This window comes from Saimiri boliviensis, chromosome 17 (assembly GCF_048565385.1).
Source record: "Saimiri boliviensis isolate mSaiBol1 chromosome 17, mSaiBol1.pri, whole genome shotgun sequence".
NCBI classification, from domain to species: Eukaryota; Metazoa; Chordata; class Mammalia; order Primates; family Cebidae; genus Saimiri; species Saimiri boliviensis.
The window spans coordinates 44,658,840-44,679,743 of record NC_133465.1 but is presented as its reverse complement, the minus strand read 5'-3'; the positions used below and the strand labels follow the sequence as shown (position 1 = coordinate 44,679,743).

The window sequence follows — 20,904 nt, the reverse complement described above, 5'->3', positions numbered from 1 at the left end:
TACCCCCATTCTCTCTCTTCCTCTTTCTCTTTCTTCCTCTTCTTTATTCTTTTTCTTATTATTCTTTTTTCTTTCTCAAAAAATAATAATAATAATAATAACTTCCAACCCCAGGTGGCTTAGGAGATAAATGGGCCATCTTTTTATCCAGTGAAGTCTCACTTGCTGTATTATTATTATTATTATTATTATTATTGAGACGGAAAGAAAAAAAAGTCTTAGTACTAAATGTCAGGCAAGGGTATGGAACAACAGGAAATTACATATTCAGGAATGAGAGTATAAGTTGTTACAGCCACGTTGGTAAACAGTTTGTCATTACCTGTGGAAGTTGAAGACGGGCAGTTTCTAAGACCAAGCAATTCTGTTTCTAGCCATACACCTCAGATAAATCCTTGTGCACTTGCACCAGGAGACCTTTAAAACAAATAAAGCAATATTTGTAATAACAAAATAATGTAAACGACTCAGGTATTCCTCAACAGTAGAATGAATAAATCATGGTACATTCACTTATCAGAATGCCATATATCAGGAACAATTAATAAGCTCTAGCTACATATATTGATATGGAAGACCATCCATATTCTCACACTGCTATGAAGAACTCCTGTCGGCCTGGCGCAGTGGCTCAAGCCTGTAATCCCAGCACTTTGGGAGGCCGAGGCGGGTGGATCATGAGGTCAAAAGATCGAGACCATCCTGGTCAACATGGTGAAACCCCGTCTCTACTAAAAATACAAAAAATTAGCTGGGCATGGTGGCACGTGCCTGTAATCCCTGCTACTCAGGAGGCTGAGGCAGGAGAATTGCCTGAACCCAGGAGGCGGAGGTTGCGGTGAGCCGAGATCATGCCATTGCACTCCAGCCTGGGTAACAAGAGCGAAACTCCATCTCAAAAAAAAAAAAAAAAAAAACCTCCTGAGGCTGGGCACCGTGACTCACGCCTATAATCCAGCACTTTGGGAGGCAGAGGCAGGCAAATCACCTGAGGTCAGGAGTTTAAGACCAGCCTGACCAACATGGCAAAACCCCATCGCTACTGAAAATACAAAATTAGCCAAGCATGGTGGTGCATGCCTATAATCCTAGCCACTAGGGAGGCTGAGGCAGGAGAATTGTTTGAACCCAGGAAGCAGAGGTTGTGGTGAGCTGAGATCATGCCATTGCACTCCAGCCTGGGCAACAAGAGCAAAACTCCATCTCAAAAAAAAAAAAAAGGGCTGGGTGCAGTGGCTTATGCCTGTAATCTGAGCACTTTGGGAGGCCAAGGCAGGCGGATCACCTGAAGTTCAAAGTTCGAGACCAGCCTGACCAATATGGTGAAACCCTGTCTCTAAAAAATAAAAAATAAAAACTACCTGAGACTGGGTAATGTAATTTTAAAAAGAGGTTTTTTTTTGACTCAGTTCCATAGGCTATATAAGGAAGCATGGCTGGGAGGCCTCAGGAAACTTACAATCACGGCAGAAAGCCAAGGGGAAGCAACCACGTCTTACCGTCTTACCGCGGCAGAGAAGGAGAGTGAGAGAGCAAGCGGGGAGATGCCACACACTTTTAAACCATCAGATCTTGTGAGAACTCATTCACTATTACAAGAATAGCAAAGAGGAAATTCACCCCCTTGATCCAGTCACCAACTACCAGGCCCGTCTTCCAAGTCCACGGGAGATTTGGGCAGGGACACTAATCCAAACCATATCAGGGGAGTCTTGCAAAAATATTGTGAAAGAGCAATATCCAATAAAGAAGCAAGTTACAAGAGTATACATACTGTGTGATTCCACTTAAAAAAATATATGAGACAAAATTAAACAGTAAACAGATTAGAGTACTCTATAGGAGGTAAAGATTATTTTTGGAATGGTTATGGCACTGCATAAAGACAGAAAAATAGACCAATAGAATAGAATAGAGCCCAGAAAAACACTTGCATATATAGTCAAATGATTTTCAACAAGGATGCCATGACCATTCAGTGGGGGAAAGGACAATCTTTTCAACAAATAGTGTTGAAAAAAACTGGACATCCACATGCAAAAAAAATGAAGTTGAACCCTTAACTTACACCATGTAATAAAATTAACTACAAATGAGTCAAGGCCGGGCATGGTGGCTCACACCTGAAATCCCAGCACTTTGGGAGGCCAAGGCAGGCAGATCACGAGGTCAGGAGTTAAAGACCAGCCTGGCTAACATGGTGAAACCCCTTCTCTACTAAAAATACAAAATTTAGCCGAGCATGGTGGTATGCACCTGTAATCCCAGCTACTCTGGAGGCTGAGGCAGGAGAATCACTGCCTGGGAGGTGGAGGTTGCAGTGAGCCAAGACCTTGCCATTGCACTCCAGCCTAGGCAACAAAAGCAAAACTCTGTCTCTAAATAAATAAAAGATGCTCGATATCACTTATCATTAGGGTAGGGAAATGCAAATCAAAACCATCATGATAATTAAAACAAAGCATCACCAAAAAAAAAAAAGAAAAGAAAAGAAAAAAAAAACAATAAGCTATCACTTCATACCCATTACGATGCCACTATCAAGAAAACAGAAAATAAAAAGTTGTTGGTGAAGATGCGGAAAAATTGGAACACTTGCACACTGCTGGTAACAATGTAAAATGGTGCAGAGTGTGGCAGTTTTTCAAAAAATTAAACATAGGGCCGGGTGCAGTGGTTCATACCTGTAATCCCAGCACTTTGGGAGGCTGAGGCGGATGGATCACCTGAGGTCAGGAGTTTGAGACCAGCCTGGCCAACATGGTGAAAAAAAAAAAAAAAAAAAAAAAAGCCAGGCGTGGTGACAGGCACCTGTAATCCCAGCTACTTGGGAGGCTGAGGCAGGAGAAACACTTGAACTCAGGAGGCAGAGGTTGCAGTGAGCCAAGATGCTGTCATTGCACTCTAGCCTGGGCAACAAGAACAAAACTTCATCTCAAAAAAAAAAAATTAAACATAGAATTATGATATCACCTACTAATTTCTCTTCTGGGTATACACCCAAAAGACATGAAAGCAGGGACTCTAATAGTATTTAGACATCCATGTACATAGCACAATTATTCACAATAACCAAGAGATAGAAGCAACCTATGTCCATCAACAGATGAATAGATAAATAAAATGTGGTTTATACATACGATAGAATAATATGTAGCCTTTAAATAGAAGAAAATTCTGACACATACTACAACATGGATGAACCTTAACAACCAAATAAGCCAGTCACAAGAGGACAAATATTGAATGATTCTACCTATAGCTGGAGCAGTTGAAATCACAGAGACAGAAAGTAGAATGGGGGGGTGCCAGGGACTGGGGAGAGGCAGAAGTGGGGAGTTAAGTTATTGTTTGACGGATACAGTGCTTCATTTGGGGAAGCTGAAAAAGTTCTGGAGATGCATGGTGCTCATAGTTGCATAGCAATGTGAATGTACTTAATGCCACAGAACTGTACACTTAAAAATAGTTCAAATGGTAACTTTTATGTTATGTATATTTTACACTATAAAAAAGTGGTTAGGCCAGGCACAGTGGCTCATGCCTGTAATCCCAGCACTTTGGGAGACCAAAACAGGCAGATCACAAGGTCAGGAGTCTGAGATCAGCCTGGTCAAGAGACCAGCCTGGCCAATATGGTGAAACCCTGTTTCTACTAAAAATACAAAAATTAGCCAGGCATGGTGGCATGTGCCTGTAATCCCAGCTACTCGGAAGGCTGAGGCAGGAGAATTGGTTGAACCTGAGAGGAGGAGGTTGCAGTGAGCCAAGATCACGCCATCGCACTCCAGTCTAAGCAACAGAGTGAGACTCGGACTCAAAAAAAAAAAAAGTCATTAATACAGTTCCAGATAGTATTCTTCTCTGAATGAAAAAAGGAGATGCAATTAAGAATTGGCACATGGGCTCCCTGAATATGACAGTGTCCTCTTGCTTCACTGGTAAGAGATTCACGTGTGTTCATTTTGTTGTTTATTTTTTATTACTTTTGTTTGTTTGTTTGAAACAGGGTCTTGCTCTCTCACCCAGGCTAGAGTGCAGTGGTACAATCTCGGCTCGCTGCAATCTCTGCCTCTGGGGTTCAAGCAATTCTCCTGCCTCAGCTTCCCGAGTAGCTGGGACTATAGGCGCCCACCACCATGCCCAGCTAATTGTTGTATTTTTAGTAGAGACAGAGTTTCACCATGTGGTCAGACTGGTCTCATACTCCTGACCTCAGGAGATTCCCCCCACCTCAGCCTCCCAATGTGCCGGGATTAAGGCATGAGCCACCATGCTTGGCCATCGTGCTTGATTTTGTATGCATGCTGGCACACGCCTATATGCTCAGGAGGCAGAGGCAGGAGAATCTCTTGAACCAGGAGGCGGAGGTTGCAGTGAGCCAAAATGGCACCACCACACTCCAGCCTGGTGACAGAGTGAGACTCCATCTCAAAAAACAACAACAAAAATTTTAAGCACCTATATACATATAAATATTAGGAATACAAACACGTGGTAAACTATAATTAAAAACAGGAATTTAAAAACACAAATTCAGGGCCTGGAACAGTGGCTCACACCTGTAATTCCAGCACTTTGGGAGGCCGAGGCAGGCAGATCACCTGAGGTCAGGAGTTCAAGACCAGTCTTGGCCAACATAGTAATAAAAATACAAAATTACTAAAAATATGCTAAAAATTACTACTAAAAATACAAAAATTAGCCAGGCGTGGCAGCATGCACATGTAATCTCAGCTACTCTGGAGGCTGATGCACGAGAATCACTTGAACCCAGGAGGCAGAGGTTGCGGTGAGCCGAGACCGTGCCATTGCACTCCAGCCTGGGGAAGAGGAGCAAGACTTCATCTCAATCAATCAATCAATAAATAAATACACAAATTCAGGATAATAGTTACCTCCAAGGAGAGAAGGAAGAGAGGGGGCTTGGGAGGGAATCCCAGTGGATTCCAAAGTTCGCAGTGACATAATCTGGCACTGAGTGGTGGGGAACACATGAGGGTCCGCCGCATCATGATTCTTTCTTACACATATTTTGCAAATATTCTTTTGATCTATTCAATATTTAATACTTTTTTTGAGACAGGGCCTCACTCTGTCACCCAGGCTGGAGTGCAGTAGTGTGAATGTGGTTCACTCTAGCCTCAACCTCCCAGGCTCAAGCGATCCTCCGGCCTCAGCCTCCCAGGTAGCTGGGACTACAGGTGGGCGGCACCACACCTGGCTCATTTTTTAAATGTTTTGGTAGCATTTTTTGTTTCACCATGTTACCCATGCTGTTCTCAAACTCCTGGGCTCAAGTGATCCTCCCATGTCAGCCTCTCAAAGTGCTGCGTTCCAGGTATGAACTGGGATTACAGGTATGGGCCACCATGCCTGGTCGTAAATGTAATTTTTAAAAGAAAATCCTAACTCTCTCTATATATATTTAAGTTTGGGTTTTATTTGTAAATCTGGCCAGAATCAACACCAAGGCCATCTACTTGATCGGACCTATCTAGGTTGCTTCTTTCCTGATGCCTTTATGGTGCCGTGTGATGACCATAACCCTATGAAAAAATACTTGCGATGGACAAACAACTTCGATACATAATAAACTCATTCTTCTTTATGCAAGTGGCTAAAAGGAGAAATGCCCTCTTTGGAGGTATAGTAAAGTTTTGCTGAATCTCCTATAGTACCTCGAAGGATACAGACCCGAGCCACTATGTCCTTTGGCTGTGTGCAGCCCATTAGCTTCCTCAGCCATTTTCCAACATTAACAAAGGAACAACACATAAAATACACCCTCAGGCCAGATGCAGTGCCTGACGCTGGTAATCCCAGCACTTTGAGAGGTCAAGGAGGGCAGATAACTTGAGGTCAGGAGTTCAACACCAGCCTCACCAACATGGTGAAACCCTCTCTCTACAAAAAATACAAAAATTAGCCAGGTGTGGGGACACATGCCTGTAATTCCAGCTACTCGGGAGGGTGAGGCAGGAGAATCACCTGAACCCAGGAGGCAGAGGTTGAAGTGAGCTGAAATTGTGCCACTGCACTCCAGCCTGGGTGATGGAATGACACTCCGTCTCAAAAACTAAACAAATAAAATACAACCACATAAGCAGCCTGTCATGTTTGACAAGAAAAACATTTTTCTAGGATAAAGTACCAAGTATCTCTACTATTACATAAGAAAGTATGTAGGACTTTTTATCATGGGGGTCCAGAAAGCTGCCTAACTGAGCCCCCATCGTCACAAAGTGTTGTCACGTTCAACTTTGACCTCATCTCCAATGAAAGCACAACACAGTCTCAAAAGCAAACAAGAATAAATGAAGATATCCCTATTACTTTATGTTGTTGCTTTGAAAAAGAAGAATAAATCAAGATATCTATTACACAGCCTTAAGCATATGTCCCAACACCAGCCCACCTCCTTTAGTGCCCTGTGAATTAACATTTTATATGTCCTATTATTACTTCATGATGGGCACAGTTACATTGCAATGCATTTCTTGGTTTAGGATTCTAACTTATTAAATGTAAATATTTTTAATGTAACACAAATTTTATTAACACTGCTTTGGTGTTTCTTCATTTTGTAATAAATTGGGAGCTTATAAAATTTTGGATTGGTTGTCCTTGACTTTGTAATGAAAAAAAAATTGACGGAGTGTGGTGGCTCACGCCTGTAATCCCAACACTTCGGGAGGCCGAGGCAGGTGGATCACCTGAGGTCAGGAGTTCAAGACCAGCCTGGCCAACTAAAAAACACAAACATCAGCTAAGCATGGTGGCAGGTGCCTGTAATCCCAGCTACCTGGGAGGCTGAGGCAGGAGAATTGCTTGAACCTGGGTGGCAGAGGTTGCAGTGAGCTGACATTGCACCACTGCATACCAGCCTGTGCGACAGAAGGAGACTTGGTCTCAAAAAAAAAGTGTGGGGGAAGTTCTGGAAATATTCTAAAGCTTTTTCTCTCATAACTTAATATTATATTATAGTTTTTCATGTCGAATTAAATTTGCAGCCAGTTACAATGGCTCACACCTGTAATTCCAGCACTTTGGGAGGCCGAGGCAGGAGGACTGCTTCAGCCTATGACGTTAGGGCTACAGTGAGCCATGATTGTACCTCTCCAGCCTGAGCGACAGAGCAGGACCCAGTCTCAAAAAATTAAAATAATTTTGCTTACACTAAGCATAATATACATATAAATGAAATTTGCATATTTCACAAATTTTGTTTATTTATTAGAGACGAGGTCTTGTTATATTGCCCAGGTTTGAATGCAGTGTATTCACAGGCACAGTTAGGTGCACTATAGCCCAGAACTCCTGGACTCAAGCTATCCTCCTTTTTCAGCCTCTTGAGTTGCTGGGTATATAGTCTACAGGTGCATGCCATTGCTCCCAGCTCTTAAGGAATTTATTTCTTTTTCTTTTTTCTTTTTTTTTTTTTTTTTAAGATGGAGCCTTGCTCTGCTGCCCAGGCTGGAGTGCAGTGGTGCAATCTTGGCTCGCTGCAACCTCTGCCTCCCAGGATCAAGCGATTCTCCTGCCTCAGCCTCCTGAGTAGCCGGGACCACAGGTGTGCACCACCACACTGGGCTAATTTTTGTGTTTTTAGTAGGTAAGGGATTTTGCCATGTTGGCCAGGCTGGTCTGGAACTCCTAACTAAGGTGATTCACCGCCTGGGCCTCCCAAAGTGCTGGGATTACGGCATGTGCCACCGTGCCCGACCTCAAGGAATTTATTTCAATGAAGAATTTTGCCTTAGAAAGTCAGGTAATCGCTTTGGAACCCAGCTTTCTAATCTGTAGAATCGGAGTGTTCTGTGTCAGCTAAAGTGCTTTCTAGTTTTCTACCTTTAGGATTTCCCCCCTGCTTCATTTGAAAAATCGAGTTGTCGTATACAGCTCTCTGCTGCCACCTGCTGGCAAAATTGCAGCACCCATTTCTCGTTGAAAAGGAGCTCCTCCGTTAACAGTTCTTTAAATACTGTGGCTTGTTCACTTAGTAATTTCAGTCAACTAATAAGAATTATAGTTTTCTGGGGTTTCCAAGTTTCAGTGTTTTTTATTTTTAAAAAATTCCACATGAGTCAAGCCTGAACTTTGACCATCTGGAAATTAATTTTTTAGCAGTTTTTCTCACATGGGAGTATTTTTCATACTTCTCTGGTGCTTTGCAATGACTGACCTGCCAAGTCTACTCACACAGAATTTGCTTCAATATTTGGTGTTGCATTTCATGGGGTCTGATAAGAATTGTTTAATAGAGGCCGGGCACGGTGGCTCAAGCCTGTAATCCCAGCACTTTGGGAGGCTGAGGCGGGTGGATCACAAGGTCGAGAGATCGAGACCAACCTGGTGAACATGGTGAAACCCCGTCTCTACTAAAAAAAAAAATACAAAAAATTAGCTGGGCATGGTGGCGTGTGCCTGTAATCCCAGCTACTCAGGAGGCTGAGGCAGGAGAATTGCCTGAACCCAGGAGGCGGAGGTTGCGGTGAGCCGAGATCACGCCATTGCACTCCAGCCTGGGCAACAAGAGCGAAACTCCATCTCAGAAAAGAAAAGAAAAAAAAAAAAAAAAAAAGAATTGTTTAATAGAAGCCAGGCGCGGTGGCTCACGCCTATAGTCCCAGCACTTTGGGAGGCCAAGGCAGGTGGATCACTTGAGGTCAGGAGTTCAAAACCAGCCTGTCCAACATGGAAAAACCCCATCTTTAAAAAATAAAAATAGGCCGGGCATGGTGGCTGACACCTATAATCTCAGCACTTTGGGAGACCGAGGCGGGCAGATCACCTAAGGTCAAGAGTTCAAGACCAGCCTGGCCAACATGATGAAACCCTGTCTTTAAAGAAAAAAAAAAAAAAAAGATAAAAATAAATTAAAAATAAATAAAAATAAAAAAAAGAACTAGGCACATGTCACCACACGTAGCTAATGAATTTACTGTTCAGAGACATGGCACTTCCCATTTAAAAAAAATTATTTAATAGAACATAAGAAGTATTTAGGAGGATAGAAAAAATTTATTTAATTTTTTTTTTTTTTTTTTTTTGAGATGGAATCTTACTCTGTTGCCCAGGCTGGAGTGCAATGGCACAATCTTGGCTCACTGCAACCTCTGCCTCCTAAGTTCAAGTGATTCTCCTGCCTCTGACTGCAGAGTAGCTGGGACTACATGTGCCCACCACCACATCAGCTAATTTTTCTGTATTTTTTTCTTTTTCTTTTATTTTTTGAGGCAGAGTCTCACTCTGTCACCCAGGCTGAAGTGCAGTGGCATGATCTCAGCTCACTACAACCACCACCTCCTGAGTTCAAGCAATTCTCCTGCCTCAGCCTATCAAGTAGCTGGGATTACTACCACCACCACACCCAGATAATTTTTGTATTTTTAGTAGAGACAGGGTTTCGCCATGTTGGCTAGGCTAGTCTCGAACCCGTAACCTTGTGATCTGCCCACCTCAGCCTCCCAAAGTGCTGGGATTACAGGCATGAGCCACCACGCTCAGCCATTTTTAAAAATTATTTTTAATAGAAACAGCGTTTCACCATACTGGCCAGGCTGGTCTCAAACTCCTGACCTCAAGTGATTCACCCGCCTCAGCCTCCCAAACTGCTGGAATTACAGGCATAAACCACTGCGCCCAGCTTTATTTATTTTTATTGATACAGGGTCTTGCTTTGTTGTGAGGGCTGGAGTGCAGCAACACCAGCACCGCCTCTGCCTCCTGAGCTCAAGCAATCCTCCCTCCTTGCCTTGGTCTCCCAAGATGCTGGGATTACAAGCATGAGCCACAATGCCTGGCCATATTTTGTTTTATTTTGAGACAGGATCTTAGCTCTGTCGCCCAGAACAGAAGTAGTATTTAATAGGACAGAAAAAAATACTTTCTTTAAATTATCCTCTTTTATTTGGAGATGGGAGTCTCACTCTGTTGCCCAGGCTGGAGTGCAATGGCACGATCTTGGCTCACTGCAACCTCTGCCTTCCGGGTTCAAGTGATTTTCCATTCTGGAATGGAGTGAGGTGGTATGATCACAGCTCATGTAGCCTCGACTTCCAGGGCTCAAATGATCCTCCTCTCAGCTTCCTGAGTAACTGGGACCACAGGCACGTTCCACCACGCCCAGCTAATTTGTTGTTGTTGTTGTTGTTGTTGTATTTTTAGAGACAGGGTTTTGCCATGTTGCCCAGGGTGGTCTCAAACTTCTGGGCTCAAGCAATCCTCTTATCTTGGCATCCCAAAGTGCTGGGATTACAGATGTGAGCCACCAAGCCCAGCCTGGGCTAATTGTTTTTATTATTTGTAGAGATGAGACATGGGAGGTTGTCTCCCCACGTTGCCCAAGCTGGTCTAGAATTCTTGCCTCATGCAATCGTCCCACCTCCACCTCCCACAGGCCTGAGCTGCCCTGCCTGGCCTGGAAAGTCTAAATTTTTCTAATTTTTTTTTTGAGACTGGATCTTACTCTGTCACCCAGGCTGGAGTGCAGTGGTGCAATCTCAGCTCACTGCAGCCTCTGCCTCCCAGACTTCAGTGATCCTCCCGCTTCAGCCTCCTGAATATCTCTTATGTTCTCTTCTGGGTAACAGAGCTGGGATCACAGGCGTACCACTACATCTGGCTGATTTTTGTGATTTTGGTGGAGAAAGGGGTCTCACCATGTTGCCTAGGCTGGTCTCAAGCTCCTGAGCTCAAGTGATCTGCCTGCCTCGGCCTCCCCAAGTGCTGAGATTATAGGTGTGCCCGGCCAGTCTGAATTGTTTAACTGGAAAACGTTTCCTAAATTGAAGGCTAAGTGCTGGCTTTCATTTTTTTTCATAGACCTCATTCTTTAGAGTAGTTTTATGTTCACGGCAAAATTGACAGGAAGATACAGAGATTGTTTTCTATACACTCCCTTCCCCTACCTGTGCACAGCCTCCGCACTTACCCACAACCTCCCCAGAGGTACATTTGCTACACATGATGAATCTACACTGACACATCTTTATCACCCAAAGTCCACAGTTTATATCAGGATTCACTTTTCCTGTTGTACATTCTATAGGTTTTGTTTGTTTATTTGTCTGAGACAGTCTTGCTCTGTCACCCAGGTTGGAATACAATGATGCGATCTCAGCTCGCTGCAACCTTCACCTCCTGGGTTCAAGCGATTCTTCTGCCTCAGCCTCCTGAGTAGCTGGGACTACAGGCACATGCCACCACACCCAGCTAATTTTTGTATTTTTAGTAGAGACAGGGTTTCACCATGATGGCTGGGCTGATCTCAAACCCCTGACCTCAAGTGACCCACCCGCCTTGGCTGTCCAAAGTGCTAGGATTACAGGCATGAGCCAATGCACCCAGCCATTCTATAGGTTTTGACAAATGTATAATGAGATCTATCATAGACTGCCTTTATAGTATCATACAGTGTATTTTCACTGCTCTAAAAAATCCTCTGTCTCCCCCTAACCAACCTCTGGCAACCACTGACCTTTTCACTGTCTCCAGTTTTGCCTTTTCCAGAATGTCATATAGTTGGAGTCATACAGTATGTAGTCTTTTAAGACTGGCTTCTTTCACTTAGTTATATGTATTTAAGTTTCCTCCATGTCTTTTCATGGCTTGATAGCTCATTTCTTTTTAGCACTGAATAATATTCCATTGTCTGACTCCATCACAGTTTATTTATCCATACACCTCCTGAGGGACACCTTGGTTGCTTCCAAGTTTTGGCAATTATGAATAAAACTGCTATAACCGTCTGCATGCAGGGTTTTGTGTAGACAGGTTTTCAACTGATTTGGGTAAATACTAAGTCATCTGACTCCTGGGTAATATGGTAAGAGTCTGTTTAGTTTTGTAAGAAACTGCCAAACTAAGCTGGGCATGGTGGCATTTCCCGTAGTCCAGCTACTTGGGAGGCCGAAGTGGGAGGATCACTTGAGCCCAGGAGTTCCAGCTACAGTGAGCTATAATCATACCACTGCACTCCAGCCTGGGCAACAGAGCAAAATTCCGTCTCAAAAAAAAAAAAAAGAATGAGCTCAGGAGTTTGAGACCAGCCTAGGAAACATGGCAAAACCTCATCTCTACAAAAAAAAATTTTTTCAAAAAAGAAGAGAAAGAAAAAATAAACTACCTAACTGTCTTCCAGAGTGTCTGTACCATTTTGTGTTCCGACCAGCAACGAACGAGATCCTGCTGCTCCACATCCTTCAGCTTTGGTGTAGTCAGTGTACCACATTGTAGTTCAAATTTGTGACCGGGCACGGTGGCTCACACCTATAATCCCAGCAGTTTGCAAGGCCGAGGAAGGTGGATCACTTGAGGTCAGGGGTTCCAGACCAGCCTGGCCAACATGGTCAAACCCTATCTCTACTAAAAATGCAAAAATTAGCCGGGCGTGATGGGGGTCACCTGTAATCCCAGCAACTCAGAAGGCTGAGGCAGAATTCCTTGAACCCAGGAGGCAGAGGTTGCAGTGGGCGGAGATCGCACTACTGCACTCCAGCCTGGGTGACAGAGCAAGAGTCTGTTTCAAAAAAAAAAAAAAAAAAAAGCCATTCCCTGGGTATATACATCAGAGTGGAAAAAGAAACATTAATTGCAATTCCCTAATGATGTAAGATGTTGATCATCTTCTCATTTGCTTATTTGCCATCCGCATATCTTCTTTGATGAGGTGTCTGTTTAGGTTGCCCATTTTTTAATCAAGTTGTTCATTTCTGGCCGGGTGCCATGGCTCACATCTGTAATCCAAGCACTTTGGGAGACTGAAGTAGTCAGATCACTTGAGGACAAGAGTTTGAGACCAGCCTGGCCAACATGACGAAACCCTGTCTCTACTAAAAATACAAAAATTAGCCAGGCGTGTTGGTGCACGCCTGTAGTCCTAGCTACTCGGAAGGCTAAGGCAGGAGAATTGCTTGAATCTGGGAGGCGGAGGTTGCAGTGAGCTGAGATCACAACACTAGTCACTACACTCCAGCCTGGATGACACAGCAAGACTCTGTCTCAAAAAAACTGTTTGGCTGGGCTTGGTGGCTTATGCCTGTAATCCCAGCATTTTGGGAGGCTGAGGTGGGCGGATCGACTGAAGTCGAGAGTTTGATTAAGACCAGCCTGACCAACATGGAGAAACCCTGTCTCTCCTAAAAATGCCAAATTAGCCAGGCATGGTGGCACATGCCTGTAATCCCAGCTACTAGGGAGGCTGAGGCAGGAGAATCACTTAAACCCCAGAGACAGAGGTTGCGGTGAGCCGAGATTGCATCATTGCACTCCAACCTGGACAAGAGCAAAACTCCTTTCAAAGAACAACAAAATTTTTAGAACAACAAAAATTGTTCTAAAAAGCTCACAGTTGGATCAAAATGAAAAAAAAAAAAAAAAAAAAGTTTATGTTTCACCTTTTTTTTTTTTTGAGACAAGTTCTGTCACCCAGGCTGGAGTGCAGTGGTGTGATCACGGCTCATTGCAGCCTCAAACTCAGGTGGTTCTCCTGCCTCAGCCTCCCAAGTAGCTGGAGCCACAGACATACATCACTATACCCAGGTAATTTTGGTTTTATTTTATTTTTTTTTTTAGAAACAGGGTCTCGCTATGTTGCCCAGGCTAAATCTTCAACTCCAAGGCTCAAGCGATCTGCCCACATCAGTCTCCCAAAGTGCTGGGATTACAGGTGCAAGCCACCTCACCCACCCTGACTTTAATTTTTGAAACAAAACCACTTTACAGAATTCCCTCCATAATACTAAAAGTGCAATCCAAATAATCCAATCATAAGATATGAAATATGGGATTGAATTTATTGCAAGTTGGGGTTGAGCCTGCTTCAGAGGGTGAGAGCCAATAACCTGTCCCTTCATATATGAATTCACGTTATGTCAGGGTTTTGTATAGCTGCCTGGAGCTTGATGCAATCTAAGGGGCAATAAAATCAAAATACTATATATTTCTAAAAATTAACATGGGGCCAAGGGCAGTGGCTCACACCTGTAATCCCAACACTTTGGGAGGCCAAGGTGGGTGGATCACTTGAAGTCAGGAGTTCAAGACCAGCCTGGCCAACATGGTGAAACCCCATCTTTACTAAAAAAAAAAAAAACAAAAATTATCCAGGCATAGTGGCACATGCCTATAATCCCAGCTACTCGGGAGGCTGAGGCAGGAGAATCACTTGAACCCAGGAGGCAGAGGTTGCAGTGAGCCGAGATCACACCACTGCACTCCAGCCTGTGTGACAGAGCAAGACTGTCTCAAAAAGAAAAGAAAAACCTAATATGGGGTAGTACACTTCTTTTCAAAGAAGTCAGGAAAAGATTTTGGGAAAAGGAGGTAATGCTTACTCACTGCTGTGCTATTTGTCCCTCTGCCTCATAATTTCCCAGACAAAACTTAACTGGCTTAGATATCTGAATACACTTATTTATTGCCATCTTTCAGTTTATAATGACACCCACTTAAAAATATCCAAAACTACTTTCCAACCCTTCTCCATCTCTTCCATGTGTGGTAAAATAATATACAACAGTGCATATTTTAAATATTTTTTCTAATGACACAAATAACATAGACTGGGACAGAGATAGCTTAGAAAACCCAGAAATGCATAAAAGAAAAAGATTAAACCTCCCTTAATCTTGCAGTGCAAAAATAACTACTGCTGACATATTAATAGTGCCATCATCCTTTCCAGTCTCTTACATACTTATATGTACATTTCCCTCGTAAAATTGTATAATATAGCACGCATGATTTGATAGTTGACTTTTTAAGATAGTACTTTCCCAGACAAAATTTGACACAATCCAGATGTAATTACGCAAACTTGGCTTCATGCCAGGATGCTGGGGTGAAAAACCTTGGGAAAGACTTTTATCTCCTTGGGCCTTAGTGCCCTTGTCTGAAAAATGAGGAATTTTTTCCAACTCTAAAAACCATTCCTCTGCCAAAGCATGTTTTTGGATGAAATCTTGTTGCCATGTTATATTCTCATGTGAGACAGCCCCAAGTGCCACATACTAAAAATACAAAAATTAGCTGGTCATGGTGGCATGCGCCTGTAATCCCAGCTACTCAGGAAGCTGAGGCCAAAGAATCGCTTCAACCCAGGATACTAAGGTTGCAGTGAGTTGAGATCATGCCACTGCACTCCAGCCTGGGCAACAGAGTGAGACTTGGTCTCCAAAAAAAAAAAAAAGAAAAACTTAGAAACGATCTGATGATGCAGAACCACTGAAACAGATTAGTATGATACATCTTTAAAAAATAAAAAATGATGATATATATTTATATTTCTTGACTAGAAAAGAGCCTTTTAGAAAGGAAATATACTAAAGTGTTATCAGCAGTTACCTCCTGGTAGAAAGATTGATTTGGGGAGAACAGAGAGACTTGTGTGTATTTTTACATTTTTCTACAGTGAACACTGATTTCTTATGGGAATTTTTAAAGTAATTTGCTTTTTTTTTTTTTTTTTTTCCAGAGAGAGACAGGGCCTCTCTCTTATGCCCAGGCTGGAGTGCAGTGGCTCAATCACAGCTAACTGCAACCTCAGACTCTTGGACTCAAATGATCCTTCTGCCTCAGCCTCCCAAGTATCTGAGACTACAGGCATGTGCCACCATGCCCAGATAATTATTTTTATTTTTTATTTTGTAGAGATAAGAGTCTTGCCATATTGCCCTGGCTGGTCTTGAACTCCTGGCCTCATACAATAATCGCACCTCAGCCTACCAAAGTGCTAGAGTTATAGATGTAAGCCACCGCGCCTGGCCTAAATTAATATTTTTACAAAAAAATCTAGCCAAGCACAGTGACTCATACCTGTAATCCCAACACTTTAGGAGGCCAAGACAGGTGGATCATTTGAGCTTAGGAGTTCAAGAACAGCCTGACCAACATAGTGAAACCCCATCTCTACTAAAAATACAAAAATTAGCTGGGTGTGGTGGCACATAACTGCAATCCCAGCTACTTGGGAGGCTGAAGCAGGAGAATCGCTTGAACCCTGGAAGGGAAGATTGCAGTGGGCTGAGATCACACCACCATACTTCAGTCTGGGCAACAGACCACTATTCTACTCCCCTCACCTGCCAAAAAAATGTATTGTTTTAGTGAAAGGAATCTTTGAAATCTCCTTCTCTGGAGGTTTTTTTGTTTGTTTTTCAGGGTGTTCTTGAGGCAGTCTCACTCTGTTGCCCAGGCTGGAGTGCAGTGGCATAATGTTAGCTCACTGCAACCTCCGCCTCCTGGGCTCACGGGATTCTCCTGCTTTAGCCTTCCAAGTGACTGGGACTACAGGTGCATGCCACTATGCCTAGCTAATTTTTGTACTTTTAGTAGAGTCAGTGTTTCACCATGTTGGCCAGGCTGTTCTTGAACTCCTGACTTCAAATGATCCAACTTCCATAGCCTCCCAAAGCTGGGATTACAGGTGTGAGCCACCATGCCTGGCAAAATTATTTTGACTTAATAAAAGAAGTGTACAAGTACTACTATACACACACACACACACACACACACATATATATACATATATATATATATATATATATATTTTTTTTTTTTTTTTTTTTTTTGAGATGGAGTTTTTGCTCTCGTTATCCAGGCTGGAGTGCAATGGTGTGATCTTGGATCACCGCAACCTCAGCCTCCCGACCAACATGGTGAAACGTGATCTCTACTAAAAATACAAAAATTAGCCAGGTATGGTGCCACATGCCTATAATCCCAGCTACTCCGGAGGCTGAGGCAGGAGAATCACTTGAACCCAGGAGGTGGAGGTTGCAGTGAGAATGTGCAATTGCACTCCATCCTGGACAACAGAGCGAGACACTCTCTCTCAAAAAAAAAAAAAATTAGGTACAGGGCCTTGGAAAGGGCCTGAGGAAGCAAAGAACCCTGAAGCTTAAGTTTCCATAGCCTCATGGTAGATCCATCTCTGTACCTGGTGTTCTTTTCTATGTGAAGAATACAAAAGAGATATAACGCATATCAAGGGGTTTACAGCATCACTTAGGTGAGAAGGCATGCTTATTCATGCAGGTGTGAATCGTTTTTTTTTTTTTTTTTTTGGTCTCTTTTTTTCCTCTTTGTGAAAAATGGGGTCTCACTATATTGCCCAGGCAGGTCTCGAACTCCTGGGCTTGAGCTATCCTCCCGAATCTGCCTCCCTAAGAGCTGGGATTATAGGCATGAGCCACCACGCCTGGCCAGGATGTGAATCCTAGAGCAGATCCTGGAGAGAGATTTAGAAAGGAGGGAAGTCATTTTTGATGAGAGTTTCAGCACAAAGAGGTAGGAGCAAATCTGCTAAGGAGGAGATACCTCCTCCACCCCTGCTGGAGTAGCAGGTTTGTTTCCTTGGGAAGGAACAGATTACATTATATTCAAGTTGGGTGCTCTGAGCATGAGCCATTGGAAGGCTAATATGGTATTTATCCTGAGCTAACACTGGGCCTGGCAGAAAATAGGCATGGATTGAATTTAACAAATGGATGAATGACTAGGTGAGGATTAGAACATTGAGGACACTGATGAAATAGCAGAGAGAAGTGAGTTTCAGGTGGCTGGCAAGGCAAGGTTACTATGGGTTCTTGAAATAGGAATTGGCAAAGTGGACCTGAAGTGCTTGTACCTAAATTGGATTGCCAAGTCCGGCAGACACCTGCAATTCTCATGTAACAGACAGCTTGCTCAACTGGGTGGCACTTGTCACAGTGGGCTACTCATTCTTGAAGCGCCCCTGTTTCAGGATTCTGTGACCCTATACTCTCCTCGTTTTCTCCAGCTCATTTTGCTAGATGCTCCTTTTCAACCTCCTTTGAGATCTTGTCATCGTTTTCCCAATGTCTGAGTGTTCTCTAATGCTTATAAGTATATTCTTCCAATCCTTAAATGTATGCCACCAGTCCAGACATTTTCCTCCAAAAGCACTCTGCTTTTTAAAATTCATCTGCCTCCTTAACATGACATCTTCACTTGGATGCCTCAGAGAAATCTCAAATTCACCATTTGGAAAATTAATTCTCCACTAGAATTCTCTTAATTCTCCATCTCAGCCCTTCATTGAGGTGAGAGAATTGCTAGAGGCCAGGAGTTCCAGGTCACAGTAAGCTGTGATTGCACCACTCTACTCCAGCCTGGGCAACAGAGTGAGACCTAGTTCCTCAAAAGAAAACAAACAAAACTCCACTAGAAAAACTCCTCACTTGCTTATCTCAGTAAACGGGATTAACTTCTACCCATTTATTGAAGACAGAAACCTGGGAATCATCCCTATCTCCTTCCTTCCCCTTCCTTCCACCTGTATCCAATCCATTGGGTAAATTCAGTTAATTCTACCATGAAAATATATCTCAAACTCATCCCTCAGAGCCACCGTTCTAGTCCCACAACATCCTAACAGATGTTACCCTCCACTCCTAGCCTCATTTATTCTCCACATAAAAGCCAGAGCAATTGTTCAGTGATGTAAATCAGATCATTTCACTCTCTGCTTGAAACTCTTTAAGGACTTCCCATGGCACTTTGAGTAAAATCTAAATTCTCACCACTCAGGATTCTTGTTTTATTCTGCACATGTGGCCCACTGCCAAGGGGATGAGACTTGGTCAAGGACCTCTAATCAATGTTGGAGACACGGTAAAAAAAGAATTAGCTGTGGTTGGGTAAGGTGGCTCATGTCAGTATTCCCAATACTTTGGTAGGTGGAGGCAGGTGGATCACCTGAGGTCAGGAGTTCGAGACCAGCCTGGCCAACATGGTGAAACCCCATCTCTATTTAAAAATACAAAAACTGGGCCGGGCGCAGTGGCTCAAGCCTGTAATCCCAGCACTTTGGGAGGCCAAGGCGGGTGGATCACGAGGTCAAGAGATCGAGACCATCCTGGTCAACATGGTGAAACCCCATCTCTACTAAAAATACAAAAAATCAGCTGGGCATGGTGGCGCGTGCCTGTAATCCCAGCTACTCAGGAGGCTGAGGCAGGAGAATTGCCTGAACCCAGGAGGCGGAGGTTACAGTGAGCCGAGATTGCACCATTGCACTCCAGCTTGGGTAACAACAGCGAAACTCCGTCTCAGAAAAAAAAAAAAAAAAAAAAAAAAAAAAAAAAAACTTAGCCAGGCATGGTGGCAGGTGCCTGTAATCCCAGCTACTCTGGAGGCTGAGGCAGGAGAATCGCTTGAATCTGAGACGGGGAGGTTGCAATGAGCCGAGATCCTGCTACTGCACTCCAGCCTGGGCAACAGAACAACATTCTGTCTAAAAAAAAAAAAAAAAAAAAAAAAATTGGCTGGCTGCAAAAGGATACCAAGCCAGGGCCAGGCCTTGTGCCTCACACCTTCAATACCAACACTTTGGGAGGCAGGCAGATCACTTGAGCCCAGGAGTTTGAGATCAGCCTGGGCAACATAGCGATACCCCGTCTCTACTAAAAATACAAAGCTGGGCATGATGGTGTACACCTGTGGTCCCAGCTACCGGGTGGCTAAGAATGTCTTGAACCCAGGAGGCAAAGGCTGCAGTGAGCCAAGATCGACCCACTGCACTCTAGCCTGGGAGACAGAGCAAGACTCTATCTTTAAAAAAAAAAAAAAAAAAAAAAAAAAGGCCAGAAGTAGTGGCTCACACCTGGAATTCCAAGCACTTTGTGAGGGCAGATCACCTGAAGTCAGGGAAAAAAGGATACAAAGCCAAAGCAGATGAATATTTGTGACTATATAAAATAACAGCATGCCAACTAACCCTAAGTTTCAACTTTGTGTAGTTCCTTGTATATTTTGCACTGGGTATAACGTAAAGTTGGTCTGCAAAAGCAGAATCTTTCCCCCATTCCCTCTTCCCCCAGCCCTTCTCCTGACTGGCTCCTTCTCCTCCATTAGTTCTCAAATTGGCACATCCATCTAAGTAGCTCTCCACCAACATACACACATTCCGTCATTCTGTCTTACTTCCTCTGTCACGCTGCTCTCACCATCCGTACATGCTCTGTTTATTCGATCTTCCCCATTAGGCTAATAATTCCATTAAAGCAGGAAACTTATCTGTTTTGTTCTCCGTTCCATCCTTAGGGCCTACTCCTGTGCCTGGCCCAGAGCAGGCTTCAATAAACAGTTACAGAATGAATGAATGAATAAATAAATAAATAAATAAATGAGAATGGACTCTTCCAGTAAGAAGGGCCTAGCTAGAAAGATCTGTCTTAATTTCATCTTGAGAGGCTGGAGACACATATACATCTTCGCTTGATTTCAGACCGATTTATTATTTATTTGTTTATTTAGAGACCGGGTTGGGGGTGGGGGGGGGGTCTCCCTACGTTGCCCAGGCTGGTCTAGAACTCCTGGACTCAAGGAATTCTCCGGCCTCGGCCTCCCAAAGTGCTGGGATTACAGGCGTGAGCCACCGCCCCCGAAAGACAGATTTAAAAAGGAATGTCTGGAGGTTTTTTCCACCAAAAGGTTTGATGAAACCCTTTGTAACTTGCCCTACTGGGGTGAGTGGGGGTGGGATGGACTCAAAAGATGTCTCAAAACTAGGTGAAAGGAAAGGCAGTGGGGGCAGAGACATGGCTCACCCGGTTCAAGGTCTTGGGCTACACCCTCGCGTCCTCCACACCGTAACGGCTCGAGCCCCTCCCTGTCCTCAGCTTGGAGCGAAAGGGTGGCTGAGGCCTGAATCTGGACCCCAGGAACCTTGGCCTTGTTAATTATTTATAAGACGGGAGGCGGGGAGCACCATGGGAGCTGGCTCGCTTACTATTCATGAGGGGGCGTGGCCTCCTTCCCGCTGGGACTCCTGGGAAGATTCTACAATATTCATGAGGGAGGCGGGCACCACGAGAGCTGAGGCTTCTTGCTATTCATGAGGGGGCGGGGCCTCCTTCCCGCTGGGGCTCCTGGGAA

General features: G+C 43.8%; 1 long non-coding RNA gene across 1 annotated transcript in view; it reads right to left on the bottom strand.

The window, feature by feature from the left end:
- Positions 1–20,679, bottom strand: part of LOC141581717 (uncharacterized) — a 52,184-nt gene extending 31,505 nt beyond the window's left edge. The window contains exons 1-2 of the long non-coding RNA XR_012514473.1: positions 20,577–20,679; positions 323–417 (exon numbers count right to left, since the gene is read on the bottom strand). This is a non-coding gene — a long non-coding RNA (uncharacterized LOC141581717). The remainder of the gene's footprint in view (positions 1–322; positions 418–20,576) is intronic.
- Between the last annotated feature and the right edge of the window lie 225 nt (positions 20,680–20,904).